At 44.7% G+C, this 18,838-nt stretch overlaps 1 protein-coding gene across 1 annotated transcript in view; it reads left to right on the top strand.

Moving 5' to 3' along the window:
* CNTNAP2 (contactin associated protein 2) overlaps nt 1–18,838 on the top strand; it is a 744,578-nt gene that overhangs the window by 151,180 nt on the left and 574,560 nt on the right. The gene's annotated exons all lie outside the window — the stretch shown is intronic.

Here is an 18,838-nt window from a genome sequence, read left to right as displayed (position 1 = left end):
TGTTGTGAGAACCTTATATTGTACACAGTGGAATCTGCAGCACTGGACTGAGCTGAACATTTATCCGTTTCAGATATTTGTAGATGTTGGCCTTTTTGTGGTAGAAATTTTCAGCGAAATAGAAGCCAACCCATGTGAAAATGTAAGGAAAGGGCTATAGATAGGTGCATGTTTGCTAGTTTTTGTGCCCTAATTAATGCATCAGTAAAGAAAATTCCTAGAATTAAGAAATAAATTGAGAAATAAATGCCACTTCTAATTAAATAAATCTGAAAGGATTCGTTCGCACTCTTGACGTTTTAAAAAATAGTTTCTCTATTTCAGCAGTGCCCAAACATTTCCTAAATCACTTTGAATCATAGATATAGTTGGTTTCTTCCAGTTCTTTGCCCAAATTAGTTTAGTATTTATTTTTAATTTTGTTACTAGAAGGTTAATATCATATTGTATGTTAATTTTTTTTAAAAAGCAATAGAATCGTGCTCAGCATGGTTCAACACGATAAATAATATGGAAAACTCTGCTAAAACAAATATATGCAGATGTTTAAAATTTGCTATCTAAACCCTGAATGTGAAATTTCAAGTTTTACTTCACAGTTTGAATGTTTTAGACTTTCTTGATATCTCTTGCTAGCTTTGGGATCTCATGTCACATACCCATCACCTGTCAAATACAGTCAAATATAAAATACTTTGGCATGATGAATAGAAAATATAGAATATTCTGTATTGGCTGTCATGTATCATCAGGCATCAATTCTCAGATATGAAATAAATACTGACGTCAAATCAGAGTCAGATATGGAACTGTAATCTCATGAGATGTTAAATACTAATATTAAATAAGAATTCCGGAGACCCTTTCATTTGGAAATAACAGGGAAGAAGTGTGATTTTCTAGTCACAACAGTGAGCTCTATTCAGGCAAGAGCCAAAAGCTACGATTTCAAGTTATGAGCAGTTGTGGTTTTGGTCAGTTACATTTTAGATAACTTCGAATGCCTTATGTTCAGTGCTTTCATAAGTTTCAGCGGTCTAGAGAAAGCTTTTTTTCCTTCCTGCTTGAGTTTTAATTTGGTACTAAAATGTAAATGCTATCAAACATTGTCATTTTATAGGGTTGCCAACCTCCAGGTACCAGCTGGAGATCTCCTGCTATTACAATTGATCTCCAGCCAATAGAGATCAGTTCCCCTGGAGAAAACGGCCGCTTTGGCAATTGGACTCTATGGCATTGAAGCCCCTCCCCTCTCCAAACCCCACCCTCCTCAGGCTCCGCCCCAAAAATCTCCAGGTATTTCCCAACCCGGAGCCGGCAACCCTATCATTTGAAAGTATAGATTTTTAACCTTGTTTTTGTAATGGCCGTTGGTCCATATGCAATAAACTTGATCCTGAACCTGGACATAATCAGAGCTGCAGCTGGGACCTTTGCTAGGCAAACCATGTGCTATGTCCCTGAGGTATGGATTGTCCCCTATAATATTGTAACAGCACCATCCTAAGAGCACTTTCCTGGGATTAAACGCTGTTGGGTAGAATAGGATTCTTACTAGACCCGTTTAGGATTGCTTTCTAACAGTGTGATGTTACGCAGGGTCACTGAAATGGCCGGGGGGTGGGGAACTCTGCCAAGAATTGCAATGTGACATTCCCAAAGAGCTGTTTTGAACAGAATTTTTGTGCCTTTCTTTTCTTTATTAAAAATACAGCTAACAGCCAAACATACACGGAAGCCCCCCCCCCAAAAAAAACAACCAGAATTTTGGGGCACTTTTTTTTAAAGGAACACTCTAATAAATAGACATAGATACTTGTCTCTATGATCTAATTTATTGAGAAAATGAAAGCCTTTAGAGGGAAAAGATCCATATATGTGCAGCCATTCTCAATATACAGATTGTAGGCCCAACCAGAACAGTTCCAGAGTTTACAAATGGCCTAGTTAGGGTTGCCAGCTCCAGGTTGGAGGGTGGGATTTGGGAAGGGGAGGGACTTCAGTGGGGTATAATGCCACAGAGTCCACCTTCCAAAGTGGCCATTTTCTCCAGGTGAACTGATCTCTGTCACCTGGAGATCAATTGTAATCCCAAGGGATCTTCAGCTACCACCTGAAGATTGGCAACTCTAGGCTTAGTATAACATTTGTGCATGCCCCCAAATGGGCAGGTCTACAGCTGGTATCCTTTGGAACAAATGAGTGGCTTCCAGTGCAATCCTAAGAACACTTTCTCGGGGGTTGCCCCATTGAGTAAAACCTGAGTAGGAGTCTGAGTAGACCTGCTTAGGACTGCTTCCTTAGGACAGTTGCGGGTATTCTAAAGTGTGCCTCAATGGAAAGTGGGAGGTCTTATAAGATAAAGCTTATGATGTCATCTTGAGAACTCTGAAGCGTTAAATGCTATGTGTAAACAAGGGTTGCCAACCTCCAGGTGGTGGCTGGAGATCTCCTGCTATTACAATTGATCTCCAGGCGACAGAGATTGGTTCACCTGGAGAAATTGGCTACTTTGGAAGGTGGACACTTTGGCATTATACCCCATTGAAATCCTTCCCCTCCTCAAACTCTGCCCTCCTCAGGCTCCACCCCCATAATCCCCAGGTATTTCCCTACCTGGAGCTGGCAACCCTAGTGTAAACTCACATGCTAGAACAGGTCGGCTGGAAGTGCTTTTTGCTATGAACATCTTTTTTCTAATGAATTAATAGAATTTGATTCACAAGTCTGTTATAACTTAAAGAAAGAAAGTGGTCCAAAGCCAAAATGATATAGGATGCCTCCTTGGGGGGTACTTTAAGGTGGGAAAGTTGTCCATGTGTGTGTCAAGTGTGATCAAGTCGCAGCCGACTTACGGCAACCTCAGCCAGGGTCTTTAAATGCAAGTGAGAAGCAGAGGTGGTTTGAAAGCTGGGTGCAGATGGGAAAAATTAAATACAGAATTTTAACCAAAACAAAATTTCAAATGAAATCCGACTGCTCAAAATGAAGTAATTTGAACTTTACAAAGTTTATTTTTATAAGTGTCTGATCTCACATGCCTTTTATTTTTACCCTTCTAAATCTATTCCAAGGAAAGCTGTATAAATCTGACATCTAAAATCCAACAGGTTTTTCCCTCCTCAGCAGGGATTTAAAAAAAGAACATGTCTGGAATATTTCATCTTAGTGTCTGTAGAGCATATACAGAACACTCTTTATTTATTTTTTTAAAAAATAACCTTTTTACAGTTCTGTAGTTGTGCCGCTTTTTGTAAACATCCCTTGCAGAGTTATACTTGGTGAATTATGTGTGTCCACCTGTATTAAATGTTGAAGTATCGATCGATTCCAACAGCGATCAGCCGAGATTCTATTTCAGAGCTTCCCCCCAAAGCTTACCCCTGTTTTGTGGGGAAATTATCCAAGGCTTAACATGAGCCAATGCTTGAGCCTAGGAATATGTTTTCTGTGTTAGAACTTGGCTCCGGAGCACAAGGAGTGGGGATAGGAATGAATTACTAGGATATGAAGGTATCTTCTGCTAAACCAGCACAATCTCAAACACCTCGGCCTCCGCTTGTGTACTTCCGGCCCGCGACTTACAATTCTTCCAGGATTTATATCAAAGATATACATCCACAGTTCTAAAAGTGTAAGAATCTGTTTCACTGCTTCAGTTCTCTGCCGAGGTTTATTGCAAAAGGCCCCAGGAATCCTGGTGGTTCATTCCTTTGTATGAACAAGCCCATCCCACCTGTGGGACCTAGTAAGCTCGACAGCACATTTGGTTGGTTGGTTGGTCCACCAGGAACCCAGAAAATTTTTTGGGTCAAAAAGAGGCACTGGACTCAAGTATATCTTATTCTTCCATGGTTGTTCTGTGTGGATTTTTAAAAAAAAATATTTTGCAAACACAGCTTCAGGAATTGCTTTATGAAGAAGAACGGGGTGGTGGGAGAAGAGCGGAGGACTTTAACACTTTCCTCCCCTGCTGTTTTTTTTTTTCCCCACTTTAAAAAGCATTCACCAAACTAGGATTGCTCATGCTGGGGAAAATTGCAGATATCCATATTTATGTTCTCCAGCAAGGGCAAAAGCAGCTCAAGAATGACAATGAGGTAAGGGCTTAAGTGCCCCTCTTTTCCCCACACCTGTCTCCACCGGGATAAAGCATTCCCGTGCATCGAAATCTGCAAAGGAAAAGAACGTAATTTAGAATAAACTCTGGGGGGAAAGTGTTGAGCCCATTGTCAAGAGTGGCGTCTGGTAGCTTGTGCTGAGCTTGATGGCGTGCAGCTGACCTCCAAAGAGTTCCAGCTGAGGTGCCAGCTAATTTACAGTGGGCGACGACAAAGGGAATGGTGGGGTGGAAGAGGCAAGGACAGCAGATGATGGGTTTGTTTTAGAAGCTGGTTTCAGGCTGTAGACCTCCTCTGTTGCTCTAGCTAAGCCATGTCAGTTCTACAGTGAGCCATGTCAGAGAGCCAGTGTGGTATAGTGGTTAAGAGCAGTGGACTCTAATCTGGAGAACTGGGCTTGATTCCCCACTCCTACATATGAGCGGTGGATGCTAATCTGGAGAACCAGATTTGATTCCTCACTCCGCCACATGAGCGATGGGCTGCTGGTGACCTTGGGCTAGTCACAGTTCTTTCAGAACTCTAAAAGCCCCACCTGCCTCACAAGGTGTCTGTTGTGGAGAGAGGAAAGGAAGGAGATTGTAAATCAGTTTGATTCTCCCTGAAATGTAGAGAATGTCGGCATATAAAAACCAACTCTTCTTCTTCTACAAAATAGTGTCTTTGAGTTTCTGTGGAGCGGCTTTCTCTCTCTAGACGACACCTGTGGGCTTGGTCAACTGATCACATGGAACAGTGATGGTAGCACCTACAGATTTCAGATACCTACTTGGATACTACCATTTCACCAGCTGGCCATTACAGCTAGAAAGGATTAGAGGATAGCTTGAGGCAAGACTCCTGGCTTCATAGCGTCTTTCTTTTCATAAAGGAAGGACTGGAAATACTCTGCCGGTTTCCTCTTGGAGTCATTTATGCCTCTTTGTGATTCCATTGCGAGCCTGTCCTCCTAGGTTTGTGATGATGTTTTCAATCAGCCTTTTAATTTGGAAGGTTGAGGGTGTTTTTTTGTCCTTGAGGCACCTTTTCACAACACGTCCCATAATTAATGTTTGGGCAAAGAGGGATTTGTATCTCAGAAGCCATTGTCGTAGCTACTCCTGTGAGCTGTTGTTTCCAGTTGTGATGCACGGTGCGGAGCCAGAAGGGAATTCTTTAATTCTCTGCCTCTGAATAAATCATATTTGGCGCTTTCACCATCCTCTGTCTTTTGTTGTATTATGATGAGGGTTTTTTTTTTTCCCCAGAAGATTCAGAGATAGTCTTAAGGGACTTGGAAATGGGGAAAAGGGACATTGTGCCTTCAGTTCTTTGAGTTATGAAAAGCTGAGTGTGTCTGCACAGATTGAGAAACTGTGTATGTTGGTAGGACAGGCACTATATATCTTAGTTTAAGTATCCATTACCCTTAGCCATCTCTCCCCCCACCCTTTTTACGCATGCACTTAATTCCCTTTCCTTTGCTTTTTCAAAGAACGGTGAGTTTGAAAGAAGGGAGCACCTTTCCCATGGGTCCTCTTGAGAGAGCTGCGCTGCGTTTGTTGTTTCTACAGTTACGTGCATAAAACAAAAGAGTTTCAGAGCAGAGATGAGTCCATTAACCCCAGCAGAAAGTGTTTGGACATTTAGAATTGCGGGCTTTTATGAGGCTCTTCATGCTCCTACCAACCCATTAGTATTTCTGTCCAATGCCCGGGAGAACAAAACTGAGAGACAGTTAGGCAAATGGCTCCATCCTGTCCTGCTTATCAGTGTTCTCTTGTTTTTGATTTTTCCAAGCCTAAACCAGTTCTTTCAGGTGGGGGGACAGAAATAATTTCCAAAAGTTTCTTAAGTTATGAAAATGTTTGCCTTTAAAAAAAATCCTGTTTGCTGCCAATGTTTCCTCTGTTTGCTGTGGCTATGGATGGATGCCATTTTCTTTTCTTTCCATCACCACATCTTCTTTTTTCCACTCCCTCTCCCAACAAAGATTACTTCATACCATCTAGACCCAACTCAGATATCATACAGATATCATAAAATATCAACCCATCAGATTTGGCTCCGTAAGTATGGACCTTAAGCTGCTTGGCATACAGAAAGTCCCAGATGATGCCTCTTTTCCTCTTCTGAAGCACTTTCAATGGCCTTTTATGCAGGGGCATTTCCCCAGGGCCACCCAACTAGGGCTGTTGAATTTAAAAAAATTCGGTATAGTTCGGATTCGGCCGAATTCGGCCCGTTTAGATTCAGGATATGCCGAAGTCCGAACTCCCCCACTTCGGATCCGTTCAATTCGGCGGGAATTCAAAGTTCGGAAAAAAAAAATCGGCCGAATAAAGCCATTAAAAACACAACCGCGCCTTTCCGCGGCTCTGGGGGGGGCATTTTTGGGGTTAGAGGTCCCAAACTTTCAGCAGAGCTTCAAAGGACGTTTATTGAAAGACTCCCCAAGTTTTGTAAAGATTGGGTCGGGGGGGCTGAGATATGGGCCCTGAAAGTGGTCCCCCCCACCCTTAATGTGCATCTCTCAGCAGAGCTTGCCGCCCACGCACAAAGCTCCCAGCCCCAACAACAGTTTGCAAAACAACTGCAAAGCAACACAACCTTGTAAAACAACACCTTTGCAACAGGGAAAACCAGAAGACACACAACTGAAACCTCCCCCCTCAAACCAGGGAGCGAGAGACTAGAGGGGGAACACACACCCCAGGCAGAACCGACGAAAGCCCCCTTTGGCTTCCCCCCTCACCCACAGAAACTGCTCCCTCCCCACACACACACAGACTCTGCTTCCCCCCCCACACACACACATACAGAGGAGAAAAATTATAGATTACAGCCCCCAAAGGGGTCTTACTGTGGCTGTCTTCTGTTCCATCAGGAGGGGCTAGGGAGGACTTGTAATCCAAGATGATTCCAATTAGGCACGGGACGTTTTGCTCTGGAGATGCACACAGGATCGGCTGATCCATTCATCCCAATAGGGAAAAGGGGAAAGGGGAAAGGGGAAAGGGGAAAGCCCATATCTCGGGACCCCCTGACCCAATGTTCACAAAACTTGGGTGGTCTCTTAAGAACACTGGTCTGAAACTCCGCTCAAAGTTTGGGATCTGCACCCCCAAAAATGCGCCCCCTGCAGCCACGGAAAGAGAAAAGGGAGGGAGGCGATATTTCTGCCCCCACTGAACCCATCTTTACAAAACTTGGGTGGTATCATAAGAATAACTGTGTAAAGCTATGCTGAAAGTTTGGGGGCTATATCCCCAAAAAAGCACCCCCTGCAGCCACATAAATGGAAAAAGGGGGGAGGGAAAAGGGGGAGAGCCCATATCTCGAGACCCCCTGACCCAATGTTTACAAAACTTGGGGGGTATCTTAAGAAGCTTCATTTGAAGCTCCACTAAACGTTTGGGGTCTGTACCCCCAAAAATGCGCCCCCTGCAGCCATGGAAAGAAAAAGGGGGGAGCCCATATCTCGGGACCCCCTGACCCAATGTTTACAAAACTTGGGGGGTATCTTAAGAAGCTTCATCTGAAGCTCCACTGAAAGTTTTGTGTCTGTACCCCAAAAAATATGCCCCCTGCAGCCACAGAAAGGAGCAAATGTGCACAAGCACTCCCCACACACACACGAGGATTTCGCTCTCTCTCTCTCTCTCTCCCTGGCCGGGCCACACATCAGCTGATTCCTCCAGTACTCAATCCTGACTGATTGGCCAGAAGAAGACCCAGCTTGGCCACCGATTGGCCGGGGGAAGAGAATGCTGCTTACTGATGGTTATGCTGCTTACTGACGGCCGAATTTGCCGAATTTATTCGCGAACTCCCGAACTCGCTGAATTCGCCCCCCCCCCCGGTTGCCCGCCAGTTTTGAGTTCGGTTCCTCCCGAACTAAAAACCACCGAATCAGGGGAAATTCGGCTGATTTTCAGTTCGGGCTGAATCGAATCAACAGCCCTAACCCCAACAGCTTCAGGGCTTCCTTTTGATTATGCATGTGTTTTTCCTCCTGTCAGAGGTTGCCTTGCTCTCCCTGAGTGTTTTGCCCGTGTTTTCTAGATGCTGTTTTAGCCAGAATCTGGAAAATGCGGGGGAAATGCATGAGGAGAGCGAGGCAACCTCTGACAGTTGGGAACCACATGCATAATCAAAAGGAAGCCCCAAAGCAGTTGGCGGGGTGACTGCAGGGAAACATAGAAGGCCAATAAGTTGGAGGAAATCCAGGATGGGCTATTTACTCTGGGGAAGAAGGATGTATACACCCAAGAACACATTGGGGGGGTGTGCCAAGACACCCACAGGTGTCACACTGCTGATTATTGGAACAGAGACATATTCTAGTCTCTTGTATGGGGCAGGAGAAAAGAATTGCAGTCAGGAAACACATGGGGTTGGATCTGGTGGGAAAGATTGGCATGTGTAAGGGGGTATCATTTTTGCCAGTCTCCCCCCTCCTGTGGCAACCCTCCAATTCCCCCCTCAATGTGCTCCTGGGAGTCCCCCATTCCCCAAGGACCATCATTTCAGATGGCAATTAGGGCTGCAGCGGGCTTGAGGAAGCATGCTTCCAGGCACAGAATTTAGATGCAATCCCATCTTTGAGGAGGAAGTGCAATTTGCCCCCTTAACAGACATGATTTTCTTTTTCCCCCAAGATATTTTATTAATATTTTAAACAAACAAGAAAGAGAAAATAAAATAAACCTACCTGCATTTACAGTCACGCAGATTATAGTCCTTCGGGGAATAGATTTCACCTTACATCTAATACCTCTTATAAAATTATTTCAGTGTTATACAATATACTTAATAAATTCTGTGACTACATAATCTAAACATTATCTATGTTATCTCTATTTTAATCTATTCTTTCCATTTAACATATTCAAAATAACATTCCCATTTCTTCCGTGTTTCTTCCATCGGCTTTTCTTTCATCATGTTGGTTAATCTGGCCATCACAGCAAATTCTTCCATTTTCTGTTGTCCTCTTGTTTCCAAAATGTTGCCAATACTAATCTGGCCACCGTTGTCAAGTATCCAAATAGTTCTTTATGGTTACTTTGCAGATTCTCTGGTTCCATCCCTAACAGCATAGTTTCCGGACTCAAAGGAAAGTTAATTTTGAGTATTTTCTGCATTTCTTGATGTATTTGTATCCAAAACCTCTTGACCTTTTTGCATGACCAGACATGATTTTCTGTTAACTGATAGGAAGCACAGAAAAAGGCTTGAAAAAGGAGCCCATTTCCACTTCCATTTACCTCCCTCGCCAGCTGAGCACAACATGCTGCACATGCGCAGATTATGTTTTGCTTTGTGTTGAATGCCAGCCCCAGACGCACTGCAACGTGAAGTCTCCTTTACCTTTGATGATGCTTAGGAGTGCCTTTTCAGTTTCCTAGATGATATTTCAGAGAGGGAGCAGTGAGGCTCCCTGCCTTTTTGTGCATGGCTGTTTTCCTTGCGGTCGCCCCTCCAAGGGCTTCGGGTCTTTGTTTTGATTATGAATGCTGTTTCCAACTGTCAGAGGTTGCCTCGCTCTCGTTAACTAAAAAGGCAAATGCGATCTTGGGCTGCATCAACAGAGGTATAGTGTCCAGATCACGTGAAGTGCTGGTATCGCTTTACTCTGCCCTGGTTAGACCTCAACTAGAATACTGTGTTCAGTTTTGGCAGCACAATTTAAGAAAGATGTAGACAAGCTGGAACGTGTCCAGAGGAGGGCAACAAAGATGGTGAGGGGTCTGGAGACCAAGTCCTATGAGGAAAGGTTGAAGGAGCTGGGTATGTTTAGCCTAAAGAGGAGAAGACTGAGAGGGGATATGATAACCATGTTCAAGTACTTGAAGGGCTGTCATATAGAGGAGGGTGCCGAGTTGTATTCTGTTGCCCCAGAAGGTCGGATCAGAACCAACGGGTTAAAATTAAATCAGAAGAGTTTCCATCTAGACATTAAGAAGAATTTTCTAACAGTTAGAGCCGTTCCTCAGTGGAACAGGCTTCCTCGGGAGGTGGTAAGTTCTCCTTCCCTGGAGGTTTTTAAGCAGAGGCTAGATGGTCATCTGTCTGCAATGCTAACTCTATGAACTTAGGCAGTTCATGAGAGGGAGGGCATCTTGGGCATCTTCTTGTCACGCACAGCTTGTCTGGACTTCAGGAGTTTACCTGGTAGCCACTTCACACCACGCAGTTCTGCTATGTACAGTTTATTTACAATATTTACACAGAGTCCTTTGGCTGTTAACATTCACAGCTCTGAGCATCAGCATGCTCCACCAGCATGTATATTTCAGGCAAGAAGTAACTCACATTCACTACACAGACTTATATACACATTTATGACCAATCACAGTTCACCTGAGATGAGTCATTCTGGAAATCCCCATTCCTGGCTGTACAAACTGGATCAGACCAGCATCATCACATGACTTAGCTGTCACTCTGATCAGTATGATCTGTTTAACAAACTGCAGACTAGGCATAACTTTGACATATGTTGACACTTCTGGGCATGGAGTAGGGGTCACTGGGGGTGTGTCGGGGAGGTAGTTGTGAATTTTCTGCATTGCGCAGGGGGTTGGACTAGATGACCCTGGTGGTCCCTTCCAACTCTATGATTCTGTGATTCTCCCCCTTCATTTTCCCGCGTTTTGCCTGCATTTTCAAATTTGTAATAAAACAGGTCTCTGAAAACATGGGCAAAATGTTCAGAAACGCAGGGAGAGAGTGAGGCAACCACTGACAGTTGGAAACGGCATGCATAATCAAAACAAAGACCCGAAGTTGTTGGAAGGGTGATCACGAGGGAAACAGCCATGCACAAAAGGCCAATGATACTACCCCCCCCACACACAAATTGCCATGATTAGTTTTTTCAGACTTTGGCCAGAAATGATAGGAGTACTACAGAATTATAAATTGGCCTTGTGTGTGTGTGTGTGTGTGTGAGAGAGAGAGAGAGGGGGGGGGGCTTTTCCCTGGTGCAGCTCATTAGATGCATGCACATTCCAGCTGTGAAATATATAGCAAGAAAGGGAGCAGTTTTGTGACATTTTATATGATATTTGAGAGTATGATCTGATGCCAGCTGTGGATAAGTAGAGAAAAAATGTTGTCAAGCTCCAATGAAATTTACAATTCCCCCACCCCCTGCACATGTATCTTCCAGATTAACAAGAGAGACATACCTAGTGCCCCACTCCCCCAGAAGGAAATGATACCAGCCCGTAAAAGCAGATAATTTTGCAAGGCTGTGCTAAATCGATAGAAAAGGTCTAGGGGGAGGGAATAAATACACAGTGAGAATTATGAGGCTATTTCTCTAATTTAAACACTTCTGTTTGTGAACTGCTGCCGCTTAATATACTGTATATTTGTGACAGAATCGGTGCTATGTGCAGGGATATTGTTGAACTAATACAAAAGACAGGCTTGAATAAGAAATTAAATGCTTTAAACTTTCACTCTGTTGGCAGATCAACAGCCTGCTCAGCCTGCTCTTAAAAGTGTTCTGCAGGATATCTGAACAGATAGGAGGCGAGATCCAACCCTGCATTGCAGCACCTGCCTGTATGCAAAGGATCAAGGTGCAAAAGAACCTCAGCCCCATCTCAGCCCCCTCTCTCCAACCAGGCCATAACTGGGAATGGGAAATTCAGAGCTAAATTAAGACTGATGTGCACATCCAGCAAAATTACAGGGTAAAGTGGACAGGGCCACTTTGAACTGCAGTTAGGAGAGATAGTTTTTGAACACTTTAAAAATCAGTGAGGGAATCACGCCGTGAGCATCTCTCCCCTGGTCGGCAAAGAAAATGAAGCTCCCGCCAGAGGCCAGGTAGGACCTGCCAACCCTAGTTCTAGCCCACCCTGATCATCAGCAATGTTGACAACTGCTACTACCCATGCATTCCAGTTTGCAAGCCATCCAAAAGTTGAGTTCAACCCATTTGAAAAGTTGACAAATCACACAGTTTCCCCCAAACAGAGTTCAAACCCTTCTTTTTTATGTTATTGGTTTTTACCTCAAAGCTAGGAGACAGGGATGGGGAAAGCTGAGTGAGAATGCACAAAACATTTGTGATCAATTTCAAATATTGGAAAGTAGAACATATTTTTTGTTACTCTTTGCATTTTGCAATTAAGTTGTGATCCAGGCAGGAAGGGTGGGTAGAGCATTCCTGGGTAAGAATGACCGCTGTGCTGACCCTTTTGCACACAGTTGACTGCCAATCACACCCTTGTTGTTTTTGTTCAAAAATAGAAAATAGGTTAATGTCATCTTCCTTTACCATCTCTCATTATCTCTTTTCTCTGGTGGCACAGTGAACTCAAAGCTAAGTTCAATGTGGCATTAAGGGCCAAAGTTCACAGAGGGTCCACTCAGGAAAAGTGCAGTGGGAAGACAGAAGCCCCCCCCCCGCCCACCCCAGCACTCCAGTCCTGATCAGAATTGAGCCACTGCAGTACTTATAAATGGAGTTGCCCCCATGAGCTTGCAGCTGCAAAATGGCTGCTGGTCCCTGTGGTGACTGTGTTTAATTTGTCACATTTAGTCCGATCCTAACTTTGGCATCAAATAAAAGGGTTGCAGTCTCCCTCTTCCTCAAGGCAGAGCGGAGCATAGTTTGGCTTGCCAATTGCCCGGTATTGGCAGGCAAATGCCCACCAATTGACCTTGCTGCCCAGTGACCCTCAGCTGGTGGGCAGGCGGAAGAGGGCCAGCTGAAGGAGGGGAGCAACCCCTGGTAAACCTGGAAGTGCTGCAGACACTCTATCACACTCACCCCAAAACTCTATGGAAACCATAGAATTTTTAGAGGTGATTGCTAGAGCCTCTGCACCACTTCTGGGTCGCATAGCCCCAGCCTCAGAAAGTCCCTGCCAATTACCAGAGAGGACATGGCAACCCTAAGCATAGTTGAAGTTAGCAAGCTCTGTTTGCCATGGAGGAGACAACACGGGAGACTGACTTTGTAACGCTCTGTTTATTTTATGAATGTAGGATGCATCCACATTGGTTGGATTTTGCAGAATAGTTGCAGTATAACAAGCATTGAGCTCCTGGCTTGTCCTCACAACACAGTCCAATTGTGAATTATTGCTGTAACACAATATAGAACAATGTGGGGACACAGCTACATACACAGATGGCCACTTTGTAACTATCTGTTTAGAGCCATTTACAAGTTGAGCAGGCCATAGGGAGGCCAGCCTATTGCCGGTCCTACAGCCATGTCAGTTCCCCATCCTGCGTCCCTACCAAATTCTTTTTTCCAAAGCTTCCCAACAGTTTATTCACTTTTTATATTTTGAATTCAGTACATAAAGGCTCAAGTTTGAAATGGAAAAACAAATGGATCGGATCCAACTTTTTGATTAGGTCTTTTATGCACGGCTGTATCCCTCGCCGTCACCCCTCCGATGACTTCGGGTCTTTGTTTGGATTATGCCTGCCGTTTTCGGCTGTCAGAGGTCGCCTCGCTCTCCCCGTGTTTCCCCACATTTTGCCTGCATTTTCAAATTTTAGATAAAACAGGTTCCCCAAAACGTGGGGAAACACAGGGGAGAAAGAGGCAACTTCCATATTACAGCCCCCATCCCACATGGTTTTTGTACAAGGAGGTCCTGTGATTCTCAGCATAATTTTCGTTGGTGGTCAAACAAGATGCCCTGCCTTCCTTTTTCACCAGCAGAAAAGTTGGTTAGATCTACCCTTGTGTGTAGCATTGTCAAAACTTGTATATGGCACATGTCCATTTAAATATCTAGGTTCCTAATGATTGTGCAGAATTTTCCCAGAAGTGACAGGAACCACTACTTATGCACTCAAAAACTAATTTTATTGTTTAAATAATTACAGTACATGCCAGTTAAAGTCGAACACTTTCAAAATTCCCAGTGATATCAGTCAGAGTACATTAAGTACAAGTTTCTATTCCCATTTGAAATCAGTGAGACTTAAACATTGGCAGGATCATGGCCTTCTTGTTGTTTAATGTTCCCCAAAATAGGGTAAGGCCCCATTTAAACAAATAAAATAAGGTCAGTGGAGAGACAATATTGCCTTTGAACTAAGATCACTAAGATCCCCACTGAGATCAAGGCCAATCCCACCATGCAATCCTAAACAGAGTTACACCCTTCTAAATACATCTAAGTCAACGGTCTCACGCCTTTCTAAGGCCATTGACTTCAATGGCTTTAGAAGGGTGTAAAAAAAATCTGTTAACTCTGCTTAGGACCATACTGACGATTTCAACCTAGTTATCTTAACTAAACAACAGAGAAAGGGTGGATAACTTGAAAAGCATTCTGCCGAATATGCAGTACTGCTAAACAGAAGGAAGATTAATTATACAAAACAACGATAATCTTAGAGTCATAGAAGAATCATAGAGTTGGAAGGTACCACTAGGGTCATCTAGTCCAACTCCCTGCATAATGCAGGAAATTCACAACTACCTCCCCTACACACCCCCAGTGACCCCTACTCCATGCCCAGAAGATAGCCAAGATGCCCTCCCTCTCATGATCTGCCTAAGGTCATAGAATCAGCCTTGCTGACAGATGGCCATCTAGCCTCTGCTTAAAAACCTCCAGGGAAGGAGCGCTTACCACCTCCCAAGGAAGCCTGTTCCACTGGGGAACCGCTCTGACTGTTAGAAAATTCTTTTCTTTAGCACTACCAGAATACAATTGGGTAGCAATTTGTTACTCTGTTGCCTTCACCCAATAAGGGGTCATTTGGATGTCCTGGCTAATAGTTGCTTAAGAAGCAGTTTTCATACGTGGTGCTCTCTCCCCCACCCCCACCCCAATTAAATTTGTAATTGTTGTCTTCTGCAACTCTCCTAGAAACAACCTATAGGTAGTTGTTTGTACTTGGGACTGGGAGCCAATTAAATCCTAGTGTGTTTATACTCCCGGCTTGCTCTTAGCCCCTGGCACTGCGCACACCAAATCCCATTATATGTAAGTAGTAATCTAGGGCTGCTACAGAAACATTGATTAAAATTTCTCCAATAAATCATGGTGTCACTTTTAGTGCATTTTCCTGTGAAAAATGGACACTACCTAGTTTCGTTGTCTGTGGATTAAAGCTGATCTGGCAGCTGGAATTGGACAGCAAAGCTAAAAATTGAATATTTAAAATCCTCTATTTAAATTATCATCTGTAAAAGCAGTGAGTTTACCCAACTCCTGCATCAAATTTTTTTTTTGGTGGGGGGAGAGAGAGAAATGGTTCCTGAATGTGTCTTTTCATATGGCTGCTGATGGCAAGTCGGTTTATGGTCCTTGTTAGAGTATATACTGTCAATTATGCCAGGCTCCAGGTACTAGCTGGAGATCTCCCACTATTACAACTGATCTCCAGCTGACAGAGATCAGTTCACCTGGAGAAAATGGCCACTTTGGCAATAGGACTCCGTGGCATTGAAGTCCCTCCGCTCTCCAAACCCCACCCTCCTCAGGCTCTGCCCCCAAAATCTCCCAGTATTTCCCAACCCAGAGTTGGCAACGTCTAAGTATGAAGTATAAAATGGTTCCTGATCCTAACATTTGAGTATAGGGGAACAGCAGGTCCTTTCCCTTCTGAGCTGCTTTTTCCCAGGGCCTGGTCCCCATGTGTCAGACATGGAAAGGGGTTGCATTCCACCCTATTTGCTTCTTCCTCATTCTCAACCATTCCCCCCTTTAATTAATGCACATACATGCTCCTGAGGCCCTTGTGCATTTGGCACTCTTGCAAGAAGATGCCCTCGGCCGACGGATCCTTTGCCATGACAGCACCTGCCAAGTGCTGAGATGCTGGCTCAGTTGCCCCAACATCCATCATCATGTTTGGGCCCATGGCCCAGTGATAGAGCTTCTGCTTTGCATGCAGAAGGTCTCAGGTTCAGTCCCCATCATCTCTATTTAAAAGGATCAAGTAGTAGGTGGTGTGAAAGATCTCTACCTGAGATGCTGGACAGCTGCTGCCAGTCTGACTAGACAATACTGACTTTGATAGAGCAATAGCGTAACTGGGGAGGGGCTGTGGCTCAATGGTAGAGCATCTGCTTGGCATGCAGAAGGTCCCAGGTTCAATCCCTGGCACCTCCAGTTAAAGGGACTAGGCAGGTAGGTGATTTGAAAGACCCTTGCCTGACACCCTGAAGAGCCGCTGCCAGTCTGAGTAGACAATACTGACTTTGATGGACCAAGGGTCTGATTCAGTATAAGGCAACTTCATGTGTTCATGTGTCTCAATGGAAGCTGGCTTCTGTGTTCATGTGAGCTCATGCATTCTGTTGTATGATAAGGTGGTTTGAATCTGAGCTTGGGTTGGGTCAGGAGTTACATCCACCCCTCCCTCATTGTCCAGAGTTGTAGGCTCCTAGCTGACACATTAGCTGATTAATAACGATAAAAAGTTAAAGGACCCCTATGCAAGCACCGGGTCATTCCTGACCCATGGGGTGATGTCACATCCCAATGTTTTCTAGGCAGACTTTGTTTGCGGGGTGGTTTGCCAGTGCCTTCCCCAGTCATCTTCCCTTTATACCCAGCAAGCTGGGTACTCGTTTCACTGTCCTCGGAAGGATGGAAGGCTGAGTCAAGCTTGAGCCGGCTACCTGAAACCAACTTCCGTCGGGATCGAACTCAGGTTGTGAGCAGAGCTTTTGAGTGCAGTACTGCAACTTACCACTCTGTGCCATGGGGCTCTTAACAAAAACGGGACTCTTAACAATAACGATAAAGACATGTATAAAACATGCAAGAGAATGGCATAAGCTTTGTTCTGTACAGTGACTCACAGCTGAATCTGCAAACAGACACCATTAAAACGCAACATATTTTGGAGGTGCTGTGAAAGGTATGTCTGTGATAAGTCAAAGTTGCACGTGCAAGTTGATGCTGCCATAAAAGATATATAAGGCAAGAGATGAGCAGAGGTAATTTGCCATTGCCTTCCTCTGCATAGCATCTCTATTCTTCCTTGGTGGTCTCCCATCCAAGTGCCGACCCTACTTAGCTTCCAAGCTCCGACAAGATCAGGGTAGTCTGGGTTATTTGGGCTGCTTCAGTAGGTATATGCTTGTGGACACATTTTATAAAATCAAACTCTGGCAAAGAATATCCTTTTCGGTGCCTCTGAATGTTCAGTCTATACATTCTCAAACACCTAAGGCTGGCTCCAGATTGTGGTGGGCTCTGGGCAACAGAGTATAACTAGGCGACTCTCCATCCTCTGGGGACTCCTCTTCTCCACATTGGCCCCTCCCCTTTGGCTCACCCTTCTAACCACACCCCTTGCGGCTAAGGAGGGCAGAGCAGGCTAGTGGGAAGCAGCAATCTGTTTCCACTCCCCACCCTGTCAGCCACAATAAGGATCGAGCAGCCTGGAGGGGGACAGCAGCCTACTTTCTCCCTGCTTTGGCCCCCAGGTTGCCCACAGGCCCTGGCAGCTGACCCGCCTCGCCACCTGAAGAAGTGTCATGGGGCAGCCTGCTGAAGCTTCCTCAGACAGAGAGGATGTTGAAGCAGCAGGCAGTGGAAGAGAGGAACAGCAGCAAGCTGAGCAGGCACAGATGGATGAATGTCCCCCCCCATGCCTTCAACCTCCCAGAGCAGCAGCAGCCCTGCATAGCCACTGGAATAGTGGCGCCAAAGGGGCAGAACACTACAAAGCGTAGAAGGGGTGCCAGATTACAAGCACTACAAAGAGCATTGCCAGCTGACAGCAATGAGAATAATGAGAATAATCCCTCCAGCAGAGAGTGCTGAGTCAGGCTTATTTAAGCAGACACTGGCATCCAGGATGACGTGGGAACAACTTGTTACTACTACCCTGTGTTCTCTTGGTCTTCTGACCATTTCTGAGACTCTCGTGGCCTTGACCTTGGAACAGACTGACTTAGCATTTGGACTTTGCTTTTGATATTGACCCTCGGACTGCTCTCTGACTGTGCTTACCTGCTTCTGGCCCTCAGGTCTGCTGGCATTCAGGACAAGATGAAGAGTTGATCTTTATACCCTGCTTTTCTCTACCTTTAAGGAGTCTCAAAGCGGCTTCCAATTGCCTTCCCTTCCTCTCCCCACAACAGACACCTTGTGAGGTAGGTGGGGCTGAGGGAGTTCTGAAAGAAGTGTGTCTGGCTCAAGGTCACCCAGCTGGCTTCATGTGGAGGAGCAGGGAATCAAACTCGGTTCTCCAGATGAGAGCCTGCTGCTCTTAATCACTACACCACACTGGCTCTCACTGCAGATGTTTGCATGAATACCCCAGCAAGGCTGAGCAGGCAGGTTTAGGACCATGGAGCCATGGAATCTAGACTCCCATTTAAAGGAAGATGAATTGATCCTTTTGTTAACACCATTTCCTTCATGAATAATTCCAACTGCTCCCCAAATCCAATGCAAACATTAATATTACAAATGCCTAAGCCGTGTTGTGCAGCTGCAGTTTGATTATAAACCATTTTTCCCTCTGATTGCCGTTCGGTCCGTCTCAGTCTATAGTTTTATTTTATTTTTCTCCCGTGTCGGTGTTCCCCCTTTTGTTTTCTTATTTTATACTAAGGTCTTGACCAAGGAACTGAACCTACATTGATCAGATCTTACCAAAGTTTTAATGTTTTTCCCCAAACCGAAAGCAAATCTCAACTGTTTGTTAGTCCTAAAAAAGAGGTAGTTAGGGACCCAGAATAAATCCCAGAAGATTGAGGCAAGAACCTGAAGTCATGC

Source organism: Euleptes europaea, chromosome 11 (genome assembly GCF_029931775.1).
Source record: "Euleptes europaea isolate rEulEur1 chromosome 11, rEulEur1.hap1, whole genome shotgun sequence".
Lineage (NCBI taxonomy): Eukaryota > Metazoa > Chordata > Lepidosauria > Squamata > Sphaerodactylidae > Euleptes > Euleptes europaea.
The sequence above is the reverse complement of the archived record's forward strand: the minus strand, read 5'-3'. Positions and strand labels throughout refer to the sequence as shown.